Source organism: Grampus griseus (assembly GCF_964374135.1).
Source record: "Grampus griseus genome assembly, chromosome: 10".
Classification (NCBI taxonomy): domain Eukaryota; kingdom Metazoa; phylum Chordata; class Mammalia; order Artiodactyla; family Delphinidae; genus Grampus; species Grampus griseus.
This window is the reverse complement of record NC_139004.1, coordinates 71,150,909-71,170,876: the sequence shown is the minus strand read 5'-3', so window position 1 is coordinate 71,170,876 and position 19,968 is coordinate 71,150,909. Positions and strand designations below refer to the sequence as shown.

The 19,968-nt window shown below is 39.6% G+C and overlaps 1 protein-coding gene across 1 annotated transcript in view; it reads left to right on the top strand.

Moving 5' to 3' along the window:
• ERC2 (ELKS/RAB6-interacting/CAST family member 2) overlaps window positions 1-19,968 on the top strand; it is a gene marked incomplete at both ends in the record, with an annotated part of 833,862 nt that overhangs the window by 611,491 nt on the left and 202,403 nt on the right. The gene's annotated exons all lie outside the window — the stretch shown is intronic.

The following is a 19,968-nucleotide window of genomic DNA, read 5'->3' as shown; positions in this document are numbered from 1 at the left end:
GAATCTTTTCTTCTTGGCCTTGTAGATCCTGTTCCCGCCTCTCACAGGCTTTGAAGTGGGTTTTGTAGCATTCACAGTAGCCAAGAGGGTTAGATGAGAAGAAATGGAAAAGCGTGTGTTGCCCAAGGCTAGGAGAACGGTTGACTAAACGAGCAAATGTGGCTTTGATGGAGGAGCTCGCATTTAATAGGAGAAATAATTTTGAAGGAATGATAAAAATTTAGCGTTTATAGTAAGGCCAGCTCTTTGAAGGTGTTGTAGCAAGTTTTTATTTTCTCTTAATGTAACTATTTACACATGCTGAACATTTCTGTGTTCCATCAGTTTTAACTTCTCATTTCTTAGGGAAAATGGTCAGTGCAGAGCACAAGGCTAATCCACATGTGGTTAGTGGCTACTATATCAGATAGAACAGCTATAGAACATTTCCATATCACAGAGTTTTACTGAACAGTTTTATTGAACAATACCCATCCTAATGCAGGAATTGTAAGCTTCTGAAGCCTTAAAATATTTATATTCTTTGGTACAACAATTCTCTTAGGAATTTAGCCTATGGAAACAGCTGGACAGATATCTAGGTACATGGATGTCCACATCTATTAAGGAATCATTTATGATAGTGAGAGAGGGAAAGGAGACATTCCATTTGTCCAACAGTGGGAGCTGATTAAGTAAATAATGGTGTGTTTGTACACATACATATGTTTATACATACTCAGTGGATACAATATAAGTGTTAAAAGGGATAATACAGATAGGCATTTATTTTCATTAAAAAATATTCTACACATATCACTGAGTGAAAAAAGTCAGGTTAATATATATAATATGCATTAATTTTAGGATGTGTATGTCTGTGTGTTGTGTATATAGAAGATATTGGGAAGACAAAAACAGAGTGCATGAGACAAGGGCAGAAATATTTGGAGTGGTATTTATCACTGTCTGAAAATTGTTTATTTTTAGTTGATAAGATCATAGATTATTGTTTTTATTTTTCCTTTTCTATATCTCCTGAGTTTTCTTCTAGCATATCAATTGTGTGTAACAAAAAAAAGAAAGAAAGAAAAAGAACCAAAATGTTTGGACATGACAAAAATGTCAGAATATGAATACATACATGAACAGAAGACCATCAAGATAGGTTTTTAAAAGTACAGTAGTTGCCTGATGATTTGCAGACATGCCTGTGACTGTGAGGAGAATGATTTCTCTCCATAAATTCTTGTCATTGTGGGTTATTCAATGTGAAATGCTTCTTTGGTCTTTCTGTGGAAACCTTCCTAGTCCCTTTGGCACTACGCTCAAGAACTAGCAGAACTGTTCTCTTCTACCTGAGATGTCCTTGATTGTACCATATTTGGTGTATCTGAACATGTGTAGAAAATGTTTGTATGTGCATTTCCTCTGCAGTTTGGGGGATCGAAAATGTGGCCATCTGTTGTTACAGCTACTGCCTTACCACAAAACCTCCGTGATTTGAGGCATGGATGCCAACCAACATGTAGGACTTTTATACTTTTGCTGTGTGGAGAGACAAACGGTCATGGGGTCAGCTCCCAGATATTGGATTGCGATCCCAGAACTCACAGATAACTATATCTTTTAAAATACCAGGCTGTCAAATTTAACTTTTATATATATTTGCTCTAAGTGCTGTAAAGTATATGGTTTAAGTGAAAATCAACAGCATGGCACCCATGTTCCAAACATTTTCATGCCCTAGTTCTGTCTTTTCAAAGAAGTGACGGCTTATTGAATTTGGGGGCTTTCCCAAGGAGTCCTCCTGACTCCTTGTGTGTCGGTGCCATTCTGAGGAAGACGGAATAACTGCTTCCAAGACTCACAGCTCCATGAAGAGTGGCAGCCTGGTCCAGGGCCTTGGTACAGAGAGCTGTGTTGGAATATTTCTTTCTCTACATTTAGGGTGTAAGGCATAAGATCCTTTGGAAAATAGAGAAGAACCTATGTGAAGATACAGGGAAATTACAAATAAAAAGGTGAATTTTCCTCGTGAAGATGCTTTAGCATCTCAATTCAGACATAACTAGCAGTTAGTACCTCCTTCCCGCATCTTATTTCCAAAAGCCAGAGAATTCAGTAGGAAAAAAAAAAAAAAAAAAAGAGGCTGCATTGAGGGACACAACTGTCATTATTTGACAGGAACACATGTAAATATCTTACTTAAACCATTTTTTCTCTAGAAAACTGAATGATGATAAGAAATCAGTCAAAATTCAGGAGTTTTTATTAACTCCAAGTTTCATAAGAGTTTGTCATTTGGTCATAAAAATTTATTTAAAACTGAGGTACCCACATTTACCTCTGAACCTTTTCAATATAGAAAACAAAAGGGTAAATGGACAGTCAAATTGTATTTTCCTCCCAATTTCGAACAAACAAATAGCAAATTTCATAGTTTTCCCACCCCAAACCATACAGGTATGTTATTTCTAACTTAGTTTTGTGACCTTGAAAGGTTAACCTCTGTGGGCCTCAGTTTTTTCACATGTGAAATGGGAAAATCAGATTCAACTGGATACTTTGTAAATTCCTTCCAGCTCAGACATCTTGGCAGTGCTACCCCATAGTTAGCTATGGTTAATTTCTAATGAAGGTCAGGTTGCCTAAAATATAGTTGCAGATATAAATGGATTATGAATGTAAAATGGATTATGACAATTTTTTTTCAAACACTTTTGGAAAGAGATCTTCCTAGGACACTTTCACCTTCAAACTTCCCCAACAAAAACAGCTGTAGAGGAAGCCAAAAATAATGCATACCACCAATGAGCTTGGTTCAGAGGCTTACAAGAATTCACCCTTCATCTTACATAAAATTCCTGAAGCCGTCTTCCAGCCAGCGTGGCCTGCCATTGGAAGCACCCGGGGTTCATTTGCTATTTCACTGCCTCCTTTGTGTGCTCTCCACTATGATTAAAGAGACCAGCTGTTTACTTAGAGTTTTCCAGGAGGACACCAACAGGCATTCAGCAGCCTGAATTAGATAATTTGTTAGTTTTTCTGTAAACCTTCCATTTTTAAATGATGGTGATGTCTCCAGTGTGCTTCCCTCAGCTGGATGGGGACTGAGTGCTGAGAATTTAACTCTGAACCCCTTATAGCTAAAGCATGTGTTCCCTCCAGCCTGAAGTCAGCCTTACTTCCAAATGCCTGATGTACAGGGGTCATTTCACCAGAAGACCCTAATATATGTGCATATTTATTGGGTTCCCAGGACAGTCTAAATAAACCCAAAGAGTCCTGAGAAACCCATTTGTTAGTTAAGGCAAGTCTAAGCTGTAGGGCTCAAAGATTATATATGTTTATCTTTCTCTCTCATAACAGTTCCAAGGTGAGGGGGTCTAGGTTGATAAGGCCGTTCTCTTCAATGCCATCTGTCATGAATCCAACATCCCTTAGCACAGGGGCCAGCAAGCTGTGGCCTGCATGCCAAATTCGGCCTTCTGCTTGTTTTTATAAATAAAGTTTGATTGAACTCGGCCATGGTCATTTGTTGTATATGGTAGCCACTTCTGTGCTACAACAGAAGAATTGAGTAATTGTGACAGTGATCATATGACCCACAAAGCTGAACATATTTACTGACTGAACCTTTACAGAAAAATTTTGCCTACCCAGCCCTAGCATGGCTGTAATTGGGCTGGGCTACATCCATATTTAGCAATGAGAAAGGAACAAAAGGGCTTCCCTGGTGGCGCAGTGGTTGAGAGTCCGCTTGCCGATGTAGGGGACACGGGTTCGTGCCCCGGTCCGGGAAGATCCCACATGCCGCGGAGCGGCTGGGCCCGTGAGCCATGGCCGCTGAGCCTGAAAGTCTGGAGCCTGCGCTCCGCAACGGGAGAGGCCACAGCAGTGAGAGGCCCGCATACCTCAAATAAAAAAAAAAAAGAAAGGAACAAAAATGTTATTCAGGAATCATGTCCTTTGACCTAAAGCCCACACCCAGAAATCAACATATCACTTCTTCTCACATCTTACTGACAAGAACTTGGTCCATGGCCATATCTAACTGTAAGGTCTCATAGAATGTCTCGCCAGGGAGCCAAGTACCTGAGAAGGAGAAAACACAGTCTGGTAAACATTGAGCAGTCTCCACCATATTAAAATGACCCCTACTGAAAAATAGAATCCATCGTATACACAGTGTGCCTCTTTAGGACATTCAGAATAATTCCCATCATGGAATGCTTACACTGTGCTAGGTACTGTAATAAGGGTTTCACATTTGTTATCGCACTTAATCTGCCCCTCTTTGCTTGAGTAACCCTTCACCAGCCTCCGTATGTCCAATTAAATGCTATTTTTACCAAGAAGTCTTCTTTGATCCCTCTTGTCTAGGCTATTTGTTCCTTCCTAGGACTTCTTTCACCTTTAACACATCTCTCCAGTAGCTTCTCTGCCTCTTTATTATTATTGCTCACTTCTATGCCTGATTTCCATGATAAGTTCCATGAGGATGGGGGTTACATTCATTTTACCCACTCTAGTATCCTGGGACCTAGTATAGTGCCTGGCACATAGGACAGGTGTCCCCAACCCCCAGGTTCGCAGATCGGCACTGGTTCGTGGCCTGGTAGGAACCGGGCCTCATAGCAGGAGGTGAGCGGTGGGAGAGTGAGCGAAGCTTCATCTGCTGCCCCCCATCGCTCCCATTACCGCCTGAACCATCCTCCCCCGCCCCACCCCCAGTCCGTGGAAATATTGTCTTCCATGAAACTGGTCCCTGGTACCAAAAAGGTTGGGGAGCAATGACATAGGAGACCCTTTAGTCATATCTGCTGAATGAGGAGTGGCCATTGTGAGGCAGGCACTACTGACATTTCCCATTTAACAAATGAACATATCCTCACTGAAGCTCAATGAAGATATGTTTTCCTCTTGGCTACTAAGTAGCCATTTGGGGTACTTAGGGGCAGAGCTGGGACTCCAACCCAGGCCTGTTTGCCTTCAAAGCTCCTGTTCGTTGCTCTAAGCCAGGTTTCCTCAGCCTTGCCACTATTGGCATTTTGGCCTGAATAATTCCCTGTTGGGGGGTTCGGGGGGGCTGCAGTGTGCATTGTAGGATGCTTAGTAGCATTCCTGGCCTCTACTCACTAGACGTCAGTAGCACCCCCTAGTTGTGACAGATGTCTCTAGACACTGTCAAATGTCCCCTTTGGGGCAGTCACCCCTTATTTATGCCAGATGAGAACAACAGGGCTAAATTCTGCTGCCTCAATTTTGCTTTGAACTCCAGGAATCCATAATTACCCTGCTTCAGCTTGGTGGTGACTTTGGGGTTTTGTTTTCCTTGCGGTAGTGACCCTCTTCTTTAGCCCAAGTCACATACTGCCTCCTCTGCTCCCTGAAATCTTCCTTGACGCAGCCTTCACATAGCCAGACTTTCTTTCCTTTGTACTCCTGCTGTATGTTGTTTTTATCATTTTCATGATGCTTCATTTTAAACCGAGGTGTTTCACTGCCTTTTTCCTTGTCGTAGACTGTGAGTTACTTAAGAACTGGGATGCATCTTCCCCAGTCACCACCTGCAGGTGACACAGAGTGGCCCTGAGTCAGAGTTTGTTGAGTCGAGTTGCATCCACGTGAACCAGACAGAGGCTGACGATTAGGAGGGAAGTAGCAAGGAGGAATTGTGGGCAGTCTCCTGCACCTGCAGTGTAATCCCATCAGGGCTGTTTGTTTTAGGGTTTCCTAAATCTGAGGATATAGCTGCTGTCTCTTTGATAAACTTCTTTCTTCTTCTTCTTTTGTTTTTTGTTTTTGTTTTTGTTTTTTTGGTACGCGGGCCTCTCACTGTTGTGGCCTCTCCCATTGCGGAGCACAGGCTCCGGATGCGCAGGTTCAGCGGCCATGGCTCACGGGCCCAGCCGCTCCGCGGCATGTGGGATCTTCCCGGACCGGGGCACGAACCCGTGTCCCCTGCATTGGCAGGCGGACTCTCAACCACTGCACCACCAGGGAAGCCCTTGTTTTTTATTTTATTGTGAAGAAGCAATATTTTCAGGACACCCGTGGTCAAAGGGTACCATTATTCCTGTGAAATGCACTGCCAAGTGATATCCTTATAATACGGCCCCAGCCCTCTGTGTCCTGGTGGGACTGTTCAATCATTCACATAACCCTGAGCCCAGAGTTGGGGTGTTCATGTGGCGATTGGGTACACATGACAGAGGATTCATTTCCAAACTGTGTGACCTCAGGCAAGTTACTGAATCTCACGGGTGTCCATTCAATCATTCAACCAATATTTATTGGACATCTACCATGTGCCGTGCACTATTAGGGATATAGCAGTAGATGAAACAGACCAAAGTCAGAATCCCTTACCTAATAGAGAGTCTAATGGGGGTGAGCGTGACACAGATAATAAACAAACACATAAAGCAGATAGTTGATGACATGGTAATAAAAATTAACCAGAAGATATTAAAAATATATACCTGGTACCTATTGTGAAGATTAAAGGAGCTCATGTATGTCACATGAGTATTGACATGTAGATGCTTAATTAAACTTTGTAGTCTCTCTCTTCTTTCCTCGATTATTTCACTTGTAAAGTGAGAGTAAAAGTATTGCTCCTGTGTGAAGGTGGGGGAGCTAAATGTAGGTAATCCCGATACTAATTCATACTGTGTTTCCTGTGGCTTATAACATTCGTAAAGCTCTATCATCCCCTTTATCTCCAGTAAGTAATCATATTTCAAGTGGGAGACTTCTTGAAGGAAGCAGAAGAAACATGCTTTCAGACTCCTGGTCCGAAGACAAAGTGGATTGCCTGCCCTCAAAAAAAACAAAAGCAAAAACAAAATAACCTACTCTGCCTGAAGCAGTGGAAAGAGTGGTGGTGGCTGTTTCATTTTGCCAGTTGTTACTGTTGGTTTTCAAGATCCACTCCCACTGCGGAAGGGGACTGGATTCTGTTAGTCATCAGAGGGCAGAGTGGCAGAGAGGCTAAGCACGCTGGTTTTGAAGTCGGCCCTGTCTCCTGGTAGGAGTCGTGTCTCTGTCACTTCTTCACAGTGAGTCATGGGGCAAGGAGCTAACCTCTCTGAGCCTCAGTTTTCTTATGGGACACTGAGAGAATTGAAGGAGGTAAGGAAAATAAAACAGGTATTTGTGTTCACCTGGAAAACCCAGCAGATTTCCTAATCATTCTCTCTGTCTCTGGGATTAGGCGGTCATTCATTGGCCAGAGTATTCTTTCTCAAGGTAAAATGACAGCGTCGTACCCATTGTTTTGATAGTAGAGTCTGTTCTCCTAAGCAGAGTACCAGCAGGGCCTAAAGGAACATGGCATGCTTAATGGGTACAATACCCATTAAACCAAAGCTTACCCTGCAAGGGTAAGCTGGATACAAAGTGAATGACTGGTCAATCGTGGCTGCTTTGCTAGACATTGTAAGGCAGTGACAGATTAGATTATTATTGTTGTTGAAAATTACTTGTAATTGTTTTCAATCTTTTAATCCCTTTGAGAGTGCTACCAAGCTTTCTAATATTTGAAAATATGCTACACATGAAAATATTTGAGAACCACTATAGGATACAAGATTTAAACACAGAGAAAATTATTTGAGCTTGTACTTCTTCTAGTCAATTGATAGTGACTGCCAGAGTGCTGTGATGAGATCTGTACCAAGGCTGGTCTGAGAACTGAAGAAGTTCTAGGATCATTTAGTGATGTCTGCAACTGTGGCAGAAATGGAGAATGGGGACTCAAGTACAGGTTTGCTTTCCCTAGACTTACCTGTGTGTTTTAAAAGTTCCTAGAAAGAAAGAAACTAAATCATTACTGTGTCTACTGCAATCAGCTCCATCATGGAGTTGGCCCAACATCTGTTCTCAAAATGAACCAATATTCCATGACTATGTTTATAGTTTGACACACCACTACAGTTCACAGTTGTTAACTTTATAGATAAATATTTATAAATTGAGCTCTGTGCAATTTCATTGTGAATTAAAAAATATTGGCAGTTTAAGTGATATAAATCAACAGGGGACCAGATACAAAATATTTTTGATCTTTGCTTGAAAAATAAAAGCAATGCCCTTGCAAAAAACATTACCAGAATCTCATAGTAAATATTCATCTGTTGAAAATACTTTTGATTTGAAGATTTTCATTGGAAACTGGGGTTTCCCTTATTAATTATAATGTTTTGAAAGTCTAGCATAAAGTTTTCTTAGCATTCTTCAGTAGCATTCTTCCCAGTAAACTCTTGTAATGTACATATATTTTCATCTTATTTATGTGTAAGTGGGGGATAGGAAGGTTGTGGGGAAAAAATCACTTTATTTTCTCAATGTGATTAAAATTTTTTACAATAACAATTACTTAATTGTACCAAAATTACAATAGAAAGGCAATAAATTCAGCTTAGAATAGTAGGCAGTTAATTATCAACACTCGAGGCCTAGAGAGAAGAATATATTAGAAATTGCAGACTATTGTGCAGTCGGTTGCTGATCTTTCTTTGAAGCCAGACATGACCTTATCAGATTTGTTTAGTATGAGAAATATTTTTCTCTGGCTTCAGAACAATGGATTTCAGAGGTCAAGAATACCTACATTCCACATGAGCAAACTTTTCATCCTTTGAAATCATAATGATGAATAGTCAACAGCCAGCCACACTGTACATCCAGGAGGAGAAACCAGAACACTGAAGCTGGTATGGGCTCTTACAGGCTGTGAAGCAGGAGGCGTTTGTGAACATAAATTGTCGGTGGCTTTGTGAGACTTTGTAAGTAACAATGGGGTGATTTAATCTTCTTTGTAAAAGGTGTCTGACTTTTTGTTAATCCTTCAGAAAAAAATCACCCTGGACTCATTGATTTTCTCAGCTAATAACTTGGTTATTCCAAGTAGAGTATTTGAAAAGTTCTGAAGGTTTTTGTGTGTGTGTGTTTATACAGTGGGTAGTTCAACATATGATAGAAGTCTTTAATTCTTAATAAACTTTTTATAGGTCACCCGTGAAAACCTAATATCTCAGCCTATTTGAAATAAGGCATTCTCTACCTTTTAGAAATCACTCAGCCATGATGCATTTTCTATGTCATGTGTCAGTTGATCAAAACTAAGATGGTTTTGTTAAACTATATTTTCTTGGTAAGCATACAATAGACATATGCTTATAAAAAATGGTAGTTTTTCCTTCTTCTATTTCCCTGCCTGGTGGGGAGGGGGGGTCTCCCTCATCCCAACTCTGTTCTCCTTCTCCCTGACACTTGAGATCACTATTCTAAATAATATCTTCAATTATTTATGACCTATTCATAGATAATGAATGAGCAAGCATAGTACCCTGGCACATAGTAAACATTTAATAAGTGTTTGTTGAAAAAAGGAATATTTAAGTGTGGTATAAGCAGTTAATATTATTTGGGATATTAAATTTGTATCTATAAATTTATAAATGAGTAAATTTAACTTTCTGTAAATTTTTGATATACATACTGTGATATCCAATACAAAATCTATTCATACGATCAGCTTGGGCTCTAAATATATTGGTTGTATGTTCATTTCCTCCTGATGTTTTTTTCCCACTTTTATGTTCTCTAGGGTCGTGGTTCTCAGAGTGTGGCCCCTGGGCCAGCAGGATCAGCATCACCCAGGATTTGTTAGGAATGCAAGTTCTTGGGCTTCATCCCAGGCTTACTGAATCAGAAGCTCTGGGAGTGGGGTGCAGTGATCTGTGTGGTAACAAGCTCTCCAAGTAGGGATGGCTTCATAGCCATGTGATTTGTGCAGTCACACAGGACTGGGGTTTTAAAAGAGCCTTGTGCTTGGTTTGATGGTTCTGCTGTCATCATCTTGGAATTCTTAGCAACAGGCCTACATTTTCATTTTGCTCTGAACCCTGCCATAATATACCCTGTCCTGATGCCAGGTGATACCCGTGTAAACTCAGAGTTTGAGAACCTTCATCTCTGAGAAATATTCAGGTTCCCTCTGAGTATCTGATCAGTTGCTCATTTTATTATAAATTACAGCCTATCCAAATTTTTCTAAGCAAGTTGGTCCTCAGACAAGTTACTACTAAGTTGTGTTAACATTTCTCTTAACTTAGTAATCTGGGCTTTAGCAAACTTTTGGACATCTCCTGGCTTTCTATAGCAACTGCCCTATAGTGGCCAGAAGTAGAGAGTTCCTGACTTTTCATATCCATCTTGGACCTTCTTTTTCCTGGTTACCCAGAAAGTGTTCTTATAGCAACCTTTTCTGAGCCCATCTGGTACTGCCAAACGGTTAATCAGTTTTGTTTCCATAACAAATTATCCAGGTGTCTGGGTTTATGGGTGTTTAAAAAAAATCTCTCCACGTAGGGGTTGTTCACAGACATTGTGTTATATAACATGGAATCACAGTGAGTAGGTCAATCAGGGCCTCAATAGAAGCAGATATTTCAAATTAAGATAATTCAAGAAGCATTTATTTACAAAGGAATTAATTCCAAAGGTATGGTATAGGGGAACAATTAGGGCTTGTGCAGGAGCCCCGGGCTATAGCGGCAGAAATGTCACCATTTCTAGGCCCAAAGAGACAAGGGAAGGAGAGGTTCCCAGAACCTGGAAAAAGAGAGTCACATGGGGCTGCTTTGAGAGGGATAGTAACCTTCTGTCAAGGGACACAGCTAGTCTGAAGTGAACTCACAGGGAGGGAACCAGAGAAATAAATGGGCTGACTTCACTCTCCTCCCTGCAATCCAGTTAGCTTAATTCTACTGGAAGCCCAAGGGCAGAGAGCACACTGATGTGACCTGAGTACATCAGTCTGTGGGGAAGGAAGCAAGGAGAGAATGGAGATGGATCCAGAGGGACAAATGGAAAATATCTGGCATAGTTAATTCCACTCACCTCCTGGCATCTACTCTCAACCTTCTTTCATGTGAAAAGTTAGCATCCCCAACACAGAATGAAGTCACCTCAGCTCCTGTGTCATTGTGAGCCAATGTCAGTTATGTCATATTCCTATCCAAAACTTGAGCTACCACCAGTCTTGTAAGGTAGCAGAGGGTAAAAGGGAGAAAAGAAATGATTTAGTGAAACAAACATAACTGCTATAGTCCCCATCTCTATAGCTGGCCAAGAAGCCTTGTTGGTAACCATGGTTTCCTTCTTCCATCACCTCTTGTACAATCCCCTTACCTTCTGCTGGCACTTCAGCTGGATAGGGTTCATGACTTCATAGGGTGATCTGTACCTTCTTTCCTGCAACATCTAAGTCCTTGATGGCCTGGACTTACTGGGTTACACTTTCATTTAAGGGTATCCCCGTGAATACTTGGGTTCTATATATCTCCTTCCTTTCACCCATTGCATAACAGAAATGGTGACACTCTTTCACTGGTTCAGTGGGATGAGAAGCTCAAAATGGCCGTGGGACAATTTAAGCTTCTAATTGATCACACCATGATAATGTTCTTTGGTGGAAGCAACCTTCTTCTAGTGAGTTATTAGGTGGTTAAGTGCGAGAGAGCACTCCCACCTCCTCTTCTCAGTTTCCTGATCCATGTATCCTTACTATAGGGGAGATGGCACCATATATTGACCTGTGATTTAAGACATATACTGCTCCTTTAGGACAGCAACCCAGCCTTTTTGGGTGTCGTCCCCCTGCTTTGGTACTAAATCAGCATTTCTAGGTTATGGGCCCATTAATGGTCAAGTGTGTCTCATGGTTGGAGGTGATGTTGTGCAGGCTATCATGTGATAGATAAGGCATTGTGTATGTCTAAGATTTGTGGTCCTGGAAGAAGTGCTGAAGAAGAGATGTTAAATCCATAAAGGGAAGATTGTATCCTGTTTAAGTCGAAGCACTGACCTCTTCAAAGTCAGAGAAGTCTAATGTCATCAGTATTTCCCTAGGTAGCTTGTTAGTCTACCCAGGGCTCAGTATTGTCCTTTGTTGTGGGCAGATTTGGTACTTGGCTTGGTTGTAGTTGGATAAGCCTTGGTGAGAAGACTGTGTGACTGAATTGTGCATGGCCTCCATCCCTGACTGTGTGGCCAGTGAATTCCCTCTTCTAAGCAACATAAAGATCATAAAACATGTTAACTCTGTTTATCGCCTCCTACTTACATGTTCTTTTCCAGTAATTTAATTATGCTTTTTCTGATTAACATTAGACATTGTTTTAAAAAATTATATCATATTTTTATATTATATTAAGATTAGACATTATTTTTAAAAAACAGGCAATTATAAACAAACCTTTTTTATAAACAAAAAATTTTATTTTTATATAAAAATATATACAAAAATATTTTTTAAAATAATGTTCTTTGTTCATTTCTTCTTACATCTCAAACTTTCCTTCCTAGCTTATAATTTTTTTAACATCTTTATTGGAGTATAATTGTTTTACAATGGTGTGTTAGTCTCTGCTTTATAACAAAGTGAATCAGCTATATATATACATATATCCCCATATCTCTTCCCTCTTGAGTCTCCCTCCCTCCCACCCTCCCTATCCCACCCCTCTAGGTGCTCACAAAGCACCAAGCTGATCTCCCTGTGCTATGTGGTTGCTTCCCACTAGTTATCTGTTTTACATTTGGTAGTGTATATATGTCCATGCCACTCTCTCACTTCGTCCCAGCTTACCCTTCACCCTCCCCATATCCTCAAGTCCATTCTCTACATCTGCATCTTTATTCCTGTCCCGCCCCTAGGTTCACCAGAACCTTTTTTTTTTTTTTTTTTTTAGATTCCATATATATGTGTTAGCATACAGTATTTGTTTCTCTCTTTCTGACTTACTTCAGTCTGTATGACAGTCTCTAGGTCCATCCACCTCACTACAAATAACTCAATTTCGTTTCGTTTTATGGCTGAGTAATATTCCATTGTATATATGTGCCACATCTTCTTTATCCATTCATCTGTCTGTGGGCACTTAGGTTGCTTCCATGTCCTGTCTATTGTAAATAGTGCTGCAATGAACATTGTGGTACATGACTCTTTTTGAGTTATGGTTCTCAGGGTATATGCCCAGTAGTGGGATTGCTGGGTCATATGGTAGCTCTATTTGTAGTTTTTTAAGGAACCTCCATACTGTTCTCCATTGTGGCTGTATCAATTTACATTCCTACCAACAGTGCAAGAGGGTTTCCTTTTCTCCACACCCTCTCCAGCATTTATTGTTTCTAGATTTTTTGATGATGGCCATTCTGACCGGTGTGAGGTGATACCTCATTGTAGTTTTGATTTGCATTTCTCTAATAATTACTGATGTTGAGCATCTTTTCATGTGTTTCTTGGCAATCTGTATATCTTCTGTGAAGAAATGTCTATTTAGGTCTTCTGCCCATTTTTGGATTGGGTTGTTTGTTTTTTTAATATTGACCTACATGAGCTGTTTATATATTTTGGAGATTAATCCTTTTTCCATTGATTCATTTGCAAATATTTTCTCCCATTCTGAGGGTTGCCTTTTTGTCTTGTTTGTGGTTTCCTTTGCTTTGCAAAAGCTTTTAAGTTTCATTAGGTCCCATTTGTTTATTTTTGTTTTTATTTCCATTTCTCTAGTAGATGGGTCAAAAAGGATTTTGCTGTGATTTATGTCATAGAGTGTTCTGCCTATGCTTTGCTCTAAGAGTTTTATAGTGTCTGTTCTTACTTTTGGGTCTTTAATCCATTTTGAGTTTATTTTTGTGCATGGTGTTAGGGAGTGTTCTCATTTCATTCTTTTACGTGTAGCTGTCCAGTTTTCCCAGCACCACGTACTGAAGAGGCTGTCTTTTCTCCATTGTATATTCTTGCCTCCTTTATCAAAAATAAGGTGACCATAGGTGCATGGGTTTATCTCTGGGCTTCCTATCCTTTCCCATTGATCTATATTTCTGTTTTTGTGCAAGTACCACACTGTCTGGATTACTGTGTAGTATAGTCTGAAGTCTGGGAGTCTAATTCCTCCAGCTCTGTTTTTCTTTCTCAAGATTGCTTTGGGTATTCAGGGTCTTTTGTGTTTCCATACACCTTGTGAAATTTTTTGTTCTAGTTCTGTGGAAAATGCCATTGGTAGTTTGATAGGGATTGCATTGAATCTGTAGATTGCTTTGGGTAGTAGAGTCATTTTCACAATATTGATTCTTCCAATCCAAGAACATGGTATATCTCTCTATCTGTTTGTATCATCTTTAATTTCTTACATTAGTGTCTTATAGTTTTCTGCATACAGGTCTTTTGCCTCCTTAGGCAGGTTTATTCCTAGGTATTTTATTCTTTTTGTTGCAGTGGTAAATGGGAGTGTTTCCTTAATTTCTCTTTCAGATTTTTCATCGTTAGTGTATAGGAATGCCAGAGATTTCTGTGCATTAATTTTGTGTCCTGCTACTTTACCAAATTCATTGATTAGCTCTAGTAGTTTTCTGGTAACATCTTTAGGATTCTCTATGTATAGTATCATGTCATCTGCAAACAGTGACAGCTTTACTTCTTCTTTCCTGATTTGGATTCCTTTTATTTCTTTTTCTTCTCTGATTGCTGTGGCTAAAACTTCCAAAACTATGTTGAATAAGAGTGGTGAGAGTGGACAACCTTGTCTTGTTCTTGATCTTAGAGGAAATAGTTTCAGTTTTTCACCATTGAGAATGATGTTAGCTGTGGGTTTGTCATATATGGCCTTTATTATGTTGAGGGAAGTTCACTCTGTGCCTACTTTCTGGAGAGTTTTTATCATAAATGGATGTTGAATTTTGTCGAAAGCTTTTTCTGCATCTATTGAGATGATCATATGGTTTTTCTCCTTCAGTGTGTTAATATGGTGTATCACACTGATTGTTTAGCATATACTGAAGAATCCTTGCATCCCTGGGATAAACCCCACTTGATCATGGTGTTTGATCCTTTTAATGTGCTGTTGGATTCTGTATGCTAGTATTTTTTTGACGATTTTTGCATCTATGTTCATCAGTGATATTGGCATGTAGTTTTCTTTGGGACATCTTTGTCTGGTTTGGTTATCAGGGTGATAGTGGCCTCATAGAATGATTTTGGGAGTGTTCCTCCTTCTGCTATATTTTGGAAGAGTTTGAGAAGGATAGGTGTTAGCTCTTCTCTAAATGTTTATTAGAATTCCCCTGTGAAGCCACCTGGTCCTGGACTTTTGTTTGTTGGAAGAGTTTTAATCACAGTCTCAATTTCAATGCTTGTGATTGGTCTGTTTATGTTTTCTATTTCTTCCTGGTTCAGTCTTGGAAGATTGTGCTTTTCTAAGAATTTGTCCATTTCTTCCAGATTGTGCATTTTATTGGCATAGAGTTGCTTGTAGTAATCGCTCATGATCCTTTGTATTTCTGCAGTGTCAATTGTTACTTCTCCTTTTTCATTTCTAATTCTAATGATTTGAGTCTTCTCCCTTTTTTTCTTGATGAGTCTGACTAATGGTTTATCAGTTTTGTTTATCTTCTCCAAGAACCAGCTTTTAGTTTTATTGATCTTTGCTATTGTTTCCTTCATTTCTTTTTCATTTCTTTCTGATCTGATCTTTATGATTTCTTTCCTTCTGCTAACTTTGTTTTTTTTTTTTGTTTTGCTTTCTCTAATTGCTTTAGGTGTAAGTTTAGGTTGTTTATTTGAGATGTTTCCTTTTTCTTAAGGTAAGATTGTATTGCTATAAACTTCCCTCTTAGAACTGCTTTTTCTGCATCCCATAGATTTTGGATCATCGTGTTTTCATTTTCATTTCTTTCTAGGTATTTTTTGATTTCCTATTTGATTTCTTCAGTGATCTCTTGGTTATTTAGTAGTGTATTGTTTCGCCTCCATGTGTTTGTATTTTTTACATATTTTTTCCTGTAATTGATATCTAGTTTCATAACGTTATGGTTGGAAAATATACTTGATATGATTTCAGTTTTCTTAAATTTACCAAGGCTTGATTTGTGACCCAAGATATGATCTATCCTGGAGAATGTTCCATGAGCACTTGAGAAGAAAGTGTATTCTGTTGTTTTTGGATGGAATGTCCTATAAGTATCAGTTAAGTCCATCTTGTTTAATGTATCATTTAAAGCTTGTGTTTCCTTATTTATTTTCATTTTGGGTGATATGTCCATTTTTGAAAGTGGGTTGTGAACGTCCCCTACTATGGTTGTATTACTTTTTGGCTGTTAGCATTTGCCTTATATATTTTATGGCTGTTAGCATTTGCCTTATATATTGAGGTACTCCTATGTTGGGTTCATAAATATTTATAATCGTTATGTCTTCTTCTTCGAATGATCCCTTGATCATTATGTAGTGTCCTTCTTTTTTTTTTTTTTCCCCCACAGAGAAAAACACATTCATTTTATTTTGCAATGTTTGCAGTATACTCACTTTGCATGTCTTTCCCCTCAGGGTTAGCTGGAGCCTCATAAAGTTTGGTAACTCTGAGTCAGCTCCAAAGACAGTATATTCCCCATCCACATCACACACCCCACATCTTACTTCTGGAAGGATGAAGTGGTCCTAATGTTTATACAGTTGAAAACAAAACCCAAGTCAGCATTCTGACAACATAACTCTTTACTGATCCGTATGACATTTGCCATTTTACCCTTTCCCCTCACTGTGTCTTTAAGAAAATAAAGTTTCCCAAAAATCCAATGACTATTTTCCAGCGCACCCTGATGTCTGCTGCCATAGGCCCATGTCCCTCTGCTTCGTAACACTCAGCACAGTGAAGACTTGTAATTAGTGATTTACTGAATTACTCTGCCTTTCCCAGCAGAGTTTGAGCTCCACAAGCAAGGGCTGATTCCTCTTTTACTACCTGTATCCTCAGCACCAGGCATATAATGGTTGCCCAATAAATTACGCTGAGTTAAAGAAAACAAAAGCTAACCTTTAAAAAAATACCTATCATATGATAGCAGTTGGGGTGATGGTTACCTTTGGGGAAGACAGGTGGGTAGTGACTGGCAGGGGGCATGAAGGAGACTCAGGGTTGAAGTCACATTCTATTTCTTCACCTGTTTACGTGGGCACGTTCACCACTTGGTCATTTATTGAGCTAAACTTATGATCAGTGTACTTCCTGCACTGAAAGAGAACGTAGAGACCCTCTGATGCAGTGATTCTCTAGCCACACATCACTGGGGCATTCATTACAAGTGCAAACCCCCTGGTCTCCCACACCAGATCCTGACTCACTAAGTCTCAGAGTAGGGCCCAGGGATTTGGATCTTTTAACAAGTTCTTCAAGTGATTCTGAAGAAGGTGGTCTACAGAGAACACTGAGCCTCTTATCTTCTAGATGAATGAAATGGAGGCCAGGGAGGGAGGAGACCTGCCGAGAGTGTTCTTCTGGTTAATGAGTATGCCAGGACTAGAATGAAGTTCGCCTTCGACCACTCCAGTGTTATTTCCATGATTCCATGCTAGAATAGCTTAGGACCCAGAATGAATCTGCCCTAAACCTCAGTGCCTTATTCCACTGAGCCCTTTGCCTTTTTACCCACACATTAGGTTAATTGCGGAGGCCCAGAAACATACCTGTACATTCATTAAGTATGCAGAACCAGGTACTTAAACTTAGAGTTTAAATCATAGCTCCAATATTTACAAACTGTGTGACCCTGAGATAGTTATTTGTAAAATATAGCAGGGAGCACGTCAAATAATTTGGTCCCAGTAAATAGTATCTATAATTAATGCCATCTTAAAACATGGTGCTAAAGATACATTCTTCATTCGACTAGAGGGATATTCTCAAAGTGCAGTCCCCTACAATAGGATCACCAGGAAGTGCTTATTTAAAACAGATTTCTAGTGAATCAGATCTCTGGGGTAAAACCCAGAAGTCTGCATTAATAAGCAAGCACCCCAAGTTCTTCCTCTACATATAAACTTTTGAGAAACACTGGACTAGGGCCATGGACGGAGTGCCTCTTGTCAGTGAAAACACGTGTATCAACGAAAACCAGGTAGTGCTGAACACTCTAACAATTTTCTGCTAACAAGAGGGAAGTGAGTGCCACCTACTGCCTTATTTTTATTTATTTATTTATTATCATTATTTGATTTATTTTCAGGTGTGTTGGGTCTTCATTGCTGTGCATGGGCTTTCTCTAGTTGCAGTGAGCGGGGGCTACTCTCCGTTACAGTGTGCGGGCTTCTCATTCCAGTGGCTTCTCTTGTAGCAGAGCACAGGGTCCAGGCGCACGGGCTTCTGTAGTTGTAGCACACAGGCTCAGTAGTTGTGGCTCATGGAATCTGGAGCACAGGCTTTGTAGTTGTGGCGCATGGGCTTAGTTGCTCCATGGCCTGTGGGATCTTCCTGGACCAGGGCTCAAACCCATGTCGCCTGCATCATCAGGCGGATTTTTAACCACTGCACCACCAGGGAAGTCCTGTGCATTAATTTTGTATCCTGCAAGCTTACCAAAGCCATTGATTAGTTCTTGTAGTTTTCTGGTGGCATCTTTAGGATTTTCTATGTATAGTATCATGTCACTGGGAAACGGTGACAGTTTTACTTCTTCTTTTCCAGTATGCACTCCTTTTATTTCTTTTTCTTCTCTGATTGCTGTGGCTAGGACTACTAATACCATGTTGAATAATAGTGGCAAGAGTGGACATCCTTGTCTTGTTCCTGATCTTAGAGGAAATGCTTTCAGTTTTTCACCATTGAGAATGGTATTTGCTGTGCGTTTGTTGTATATAGTTTTTATTATGTTGAGGTAGGTTCCCTCTATGCACACTTTCTGGAGACTTTTATCATAAATGGGTGTTGAATTGTGTCAAAAGCTTCTTCTGTATCTATTGAGACGATCATATGGTTTTTATTCTTTAATTTGTTCATATGGTGTATCACACTGATTGTTTTGCATTTACTGAAGAATCCCTGGGATAAATCCCACTTGATCATGGTGTATGATCCTTTTAATGTGTTGTTGGGTTCTGTTTGCTAGTATTTTGTTGAGGATTTTTGCGTCTATGTTCATCAGTGATATTGGTCTGTAATTTTCTTTTTTGTGATATCTTTGTCTGATTTGGGTATCAGGGTGATGGTGGCCTTGTAGAACAAGTTTGGGAGTGTTCTTCCCTCTGTAATTTTTTGGAAGAGTTTGAGAAGGATAGGTGTTAACCCTTCTCTAAATGTTTGATAGAGTTCGCCTGTGAAGCCATCTGGTCCTGGACTTTTGTTTGTTGGAAGATTTTTAATTGCAGTTTCAATTTCATTACCTGTGATTGGTCTGTTTATATTTTCTAATTCTTCCTGGTTCAATCTTGGAAGGTTGTAGTTTTCCAAAAATATGTCCATTTCTTCCAGGTTGTTCATTTTATTGGCATAGAGTTGTAGCAGTCTCTTAGGATGCTTTGTATTTCTGCAGTGTCTGTTGTAACTTCTTCTTTTTCATTTCTAATTCTATTGATTTGCATCCTCTCCCTTTTTTTTCTTGATGAATCTGGCTAAAGGTTTGTCGATTTTGTTTCTCTTCTCAATGAACCAGCTTTTAGTTTTATTGATCTTTGGTATTGCTTTCTTTGTTTCTATTTCATTTATTTCTGCTCTGATCTTTGTGATTTCTTTCCTTCTACTAACTTTGGGTTTTCTTTGTTCTTCTTTTTCTAGTTGCTTTAGGTGTAAGGTTACATGGTTTATTTGAGATTTTTCTTGTTTCTTGAGGTGAGCTTGAATTGCTATGAACTTCCCTCTTAGAACTGCTTTTGCTGCATCCCATAGGTTTTGGATTGTTGTGTTTTTGTTGTCATTTGTCTCTAGGTATTTTTTTGATTTCCTCTTTGGTTTCTTCAGTGATCACTTGGTTATTTAGCAGCACACTGTTTAGCCTCCATGTATTTGTGGTTTTTACTGTTTTTGTCTTGTAATTCATTTCTAATCTCATGGTGTTGTGGTCAGAAAAGATGCTTGATATGATTTCAGTTTTCTTAAATTTTCCAAGGCTTGATTTGTGACCCAACATGTGGTCTATTCTGGA